The sequence below is a fragment of the Alligator sinensis genome, unplaced genomic scaffold (assembly GCF_000455745.1).
Source record: "Alligator sinensis unplaced genomic scaffold, ASM45574v1 scaffold1376_1, whole genome shotgun sequence".
Lineage (NCBI taxonomy): Eukaryota > Metazoa > Chordata > Crocodylia > Alligatoridae > Alligator > Alligator sinensis.
In genome coordinates, this window is record NW_005843543.1 from 6,448 (window position 1) to 11,577 (window position 5,130).

The 5,130-nt window shown below is 44.8% G+C and overlaps 1 protein-coding gene across 7 annotated transcripts in view; it reads left to right on the top strand.

Moving 5' to 3' along the window:
• Nucleotides 1-5,130, top strand: part of KATNAL2 (katanin catalytic subunit A1 like 2) — a 49,667-nt gene that overhangs the window by 6,418 nt on the left and 38,119 nt on the right. The gene's annotated exons all lie outside the window — the stretch shown is intronic.

A 5,130-nucleotide genomic window follows, 5' to 3' on the forward strand; every position in this document is an offset into this window, starting at 1 on the left:
TATGGGCAATTGGATCGGTATCGGCTGATATGGCTCGTTAGTAATCAGCCATCAGTATCGGCCCAAAAATTCTTTATTGGTGCACCCCTAAAAGTTAGGAAGTTTTCATGTCAAAATGGCTAATTACGATATCTTTCATGTTTCAGGAATAAAGTTTGCAGCCATGTTGGTCTAAAAGTACAAGCAGTCAGTGTGCTAGAGGCTATATCTTTTATTCGACCAACTAGACCAGGGGTGGGCGAAATGCAGCCCGCGGGCTGGATGCGACCCGCCAGGCCATTCTATTCAGCTCGTGGGGCCCCTAAAAATTTAGAAAATTAATATTTATCTGCCCCGGCTGCCTGTCATGCAGCCCTCAATGGCTTGCCAAAACTCAGTAAGTGACCCCCCCACCTGAAATAATTGCCCGCTTCTGAACTAGACAGTTGCAAAAAATATTTTTCTTTATTTGCAAGCTTTTGGACACATGCACCTTTCCTCAGGCACAGGAGAATGCAAAGATTGTAAGGTTTGTCTAATAAAAGATAAGGCCTCTAGCACACTGACTGCCTGTACGTTTAGATCAACACAGCTATAGACTTTATCCCTGAAACTGCTCCAACTTTTATCTGAGCCTAATTTGCATAAAATGAACTTTTCCAACCAGAAGAAAGTACACCACCCACCAGCTCTCATGTACAATATGACTTTTAATTTCTACCTGGGAGAAATTTTACAATCTTTGCATTCTCCTATGCCTGAGGAAGGGTGCGTATGCCCAAAAGTTTGCAAATAAAGAAAATGTGTTTTTGCATCTGTCTAGTTGGTCTAATAAAAGATATCGCCTCTAGCACACTGACTACATTGTGCCTTAGCACTTTCTTAATTCACGCACCTGACTACATAAGGAATTATTTTTTACATTTATAATGAATAAGAAATATATTACAAAACCTTTTGGGCGCATCCAGATGAACGTGTGTGTGCCTGTTGCGGCATTTCAAAGCGATCTGCATGACTGGGCTGCGTGACTCTGGGACCGCATTTGTCCCAGATTTGTGGCATCATGTAGGGATCGGGAAGCAGCAGATTTCCTCTTGCAGGCTGGCAGCGTTTCAGCCTGCAAGGGGCTGCTTAGGGCTGCTGGGAGTGGGACGCAGGGGGCACCACATGCATGTGCATGCCTGCACACGTGCATGTGGCTGGTAATACAGCCAGGCAGCGTGGAGAGCAGCTCCCTGCAGGTAAGTATATGAGGGAAGGTGGCATAGGAGGGAACTGTGGGGGGGGCAGATCAAGGTCGCCATGATGAGGGAGGTAGAGGGGCTAAGGCTGAGTGCACGGCCCAGCTGGGGCAGTGCATGGGGCCTGGGGCCAGAGTGGGCGGCTTGTCCAGAGGGTGTGGGGGGAGTGGCTCCCTGTCACTGCGTGTACCCCCCCAGGGGGGCACATGTGGCCCTAGATTTATATGCGGGATGGGGACAGATGCAGGCTGCCTGCTGTGGGCTCAGGGCTCCCTGCCCTACTGCCTTTCCCTCAGGAACCCTATGCTGGCCACGTGCCCCCTGCCTGTCCAGCAGTGGTGGCGGTGGCATGGAGTTGTGCCCCTTGCTTCTGCCAGGCAGGTAGGGGGCATGCGGCTGGCGTGGGGCCCCCAAGGGAAAAGCAGCAGGGTGGGGAGCCCTAAGCCCACAGGGGGCAGCCCGCATCCACCCCTGCTCTGCTTGGCTCTGCTCCAGCTGTGCCGCTGGTGGGGGAAGAGGTCACCCTACCTAGAGAAGTGCCTTTTCTTTGTCCCATGACGTTCTTGGGTTTAGCTAAATAAATTATTTTAAATTCACTGTTTCCCTTCCCTTACTTGGATTCCTCAGAAAAATACTGGCAATGTTTCAAAATAATAACAACACATTAACTTCCAAAAGAGTGGGTCTGCTGCCAGAACAGCAGAAGCATATGCTGTATTGGGAATGGGCCGGGTCAGCTGTAGCAAGGAAGAGGTGGAGCACATGAAGAAGGAGGAGACCTGGCTCAGGCCCTGCTGGCTGCACAACTACACCCTAAGCTTGGCATACAGTCCTGGGGTCCCATCCTTCTCCCCTGGGATCACACGCTGGGCAGACACTTTTAAGAGGGATGGGAAAGAGCTAGGCCAAGTAACCCTTGCTGTTCTCCTCCCCACCCCCTGACCTTCTCAAGAACCCATTCCCTTACTCTGAAGGCACATACAGGGCAAGATTCTCCTACACTTGTGAAGAGGGGATGGGGAGAGAGAAGCAGGCAACGTTGCCACCCTTTCCTTATCCCCATTACGGGACAGCAACTTTGTCCAGCATTTGACTACTTTCATTCATCCAGTAGCTCAAGTGGTGGAAGTCCTGATGTTTTGGTATTCAAACCACATTGATACATACCGAGAAGGATTGTTACATTTGCACATAAGAGCATTTATTTTTCCCTTCTTTTTAAAAATCCCTAAGATATCCCATATTAAAAGCCGTGTAACAATAAAATCGTTTAGTTTGCAAAGTAATTAACAGGAGATAGATGTACAGTATCTACTGCCACTTTAATTTTGTTCTCTTGTGCACATGCGGTATGGTCCCATCTTTAGTTACATGATCATATTATTTTTTTTATACAGGACCCTTGCTTCCTGCAGGGCACAGCTGGGCTGCACAAGGGCACAGAATTAAGGGGATATGTATGTTGTATACCTGGCATTGCCAAGGGCTGTTGTTTCGTTGCAAAGTCCAGGCAATCTTTTTGATCTACAAAAAGGCTGTTTGGACTTTGCAACCAAATAACTGTATTTATTTATTAACAACAGGATAACAGAAATATCTGCTCAAACAACAATGAAGAACTATGGGGTTAAGTTCATCCCTGATTAACTCAATTGAAGTCAATTGAGTTTCACAAGACATTAGTCTGATCTCTAATATGTACTCTATTTAGGAAAAGGTTTTGCAACCAAGTATAGAAACCATTTAATTTTAAACTGAAACCTGATTACATACTCATGCATCTTTAACAGCTACAAAGGAAAGAATACATGTCATCTTTATTTTGTTAATTTAGAAATAAATAAAATATACTGTAAGTGTTGGAGGTAATTAGTTAAGTGCTCAACTATTTAGTTTTTAAAACAAGACCATGCTTAAGTGCCTTAAGCATTTATTAATTGCATGGACCCAAAAATCCCCTATAGTAATTGAAAATTTAATTACACACATTTTTTGTTCTTGGAAGAATGGGAGCTTATTAAACTTTAAACACTTAAACATCTATTGAAATACCAATGACTATAAACAACGTGCAATTCTAAATACTAATTAAACAGCAAGGCTAAATCACTATGAAGCTAAACTGAATTTTAAGTAACTTTGTACTTATAAGTACTTCTTTTCTTTCACACATGCATAAGATTTACCACTTCCTTGCTAATGCAGCATCCTTCAGTGACCTCAACTCTTATTGTCTTTATTTGAGGGCCTTACAGAATTGAGATTTTTGCTTCTATTTCTGTTTCAAATCCCATGCAAGTGGGGTGTGAAAAAGTTGTTCCTAGCTGATTGGCTTTTAGGTGCCGTGAGAGGATTTGCTGGTCTGCATGCAGTTTCCAATGGAGAGGGACCAGCCGTGACAACTGGCACTCTTATGGTCAGAACAGGGCAAAGGCTGAATGAGCCACTGAGTCTAAACTTTCCTCTCATTTTGGGGATCTTTCTGCAGAGAGCACCTGCCTGGGTAGGCCCCAACAGTGGTGGTAACCCTGGGAGCACTAGCGTAGGGAATTTCCAGTCTCTCGAACACTGTTTTCTTATGCTGCTTAGAGCAAGTCTACACAAGACCATGTTTAAAAAGCTGGCAGCTGCCTGATCCCTGTGCCTAATAGCGTTCTTGCTGTTGCTAACAGTAGCTGCACTGAGCGGGTGGTAGTGATGCTGGAAAGCTCAAGCTAAAAACACAGTTTATCCTGAGTCCGATTGTTCCTGTCTTAGACGCAACAAAACAGGGGAGCCAGTCTTTTATGTACACAGCTTGAAAGGCAGTTAACTCAAAGCAGCCCGAGTGGGAAGAAATCCAAGGTCTGTTTTTAGACTCAGACTCCTTTTCGCAGGGACTTTTCCAGGTAGAACGTCCCTCCAAGCAGTTGTTCAGGCCCAACTGTGCACGGATCTTGTGAAGACGAGCTCTCTAACCGCTCACTAACCAGGTGATCAGCTGTGAACACAGCTGTGCTTTGACTGTTCAAAATAATGTAGGATTGCCAGCCCTTTTTTTAAGCTAAAAATACCAGCATAAGCACTGATCTTCTGAAAGGAGCCCCTGTGGGCAAACCCACGCAGGTATAAGCATCTGGAGGAGCAAATCCATGTACAGAATCAGACTCTTAAGCCTGATCTTTGTTTAGTGGACGGGCAGCATTGACAAACTAAATATATTACAATCAACCCTGTATATAAAGTGCATGCTAATGCTGTGTTGTTGTCCTTCACGAGCAAAGATGACCACATCCAGTGTGCAGGGGGAGAGAGAAAAGGAGTGGAAAAGAAAAAAAGGGGGAGAAAAGAGAGAGGAGAAGGAGACAAAAAGAGAAAACAGAGAGAAAAGAGGAGGGTTGGAGCTAGGTTGCATGGGTACATGCTATAGTTAGTTAGATTAATGTTATAGCATACTAATGCTATAGATTAGTTTTAAACATATTGATAACATCCAGTGATTTTTAGGTGGCTTATGCATTGTTATAGTGTGACTGTGTATTTATGTAAAGGCCCTGGCCAAACTTCCCAGAAGGCTGTGAGGCACACAAAGAATGAAAGTCTTAAAACACATTATCTTAGATAAGGAAGGAGGCTAATTTGCAGATGTGGGGGCCGGGGGCACCGCTCAGTCTACAAAGCTCTAATGAATGGTAAGATCAGTGAAAAGGAAACTCCTTAGTTGGATTTCTCCATGTGTGAAATCTTAACTGACATCCTCCAAGGACTTTGAAGAACTGCTCTGGATTGCTTTTTAGAGGCTGCTAGAGCAAGGAAACCTCTCCAACTTTCCAGCGTCTTTCTTAGACTAGACGAGTTAGATTCTTAAACACTCACTTCGGGTTTGCAGTGCAAAATAGATCCAGCCCTGCTGGATTCTGTGATTAGG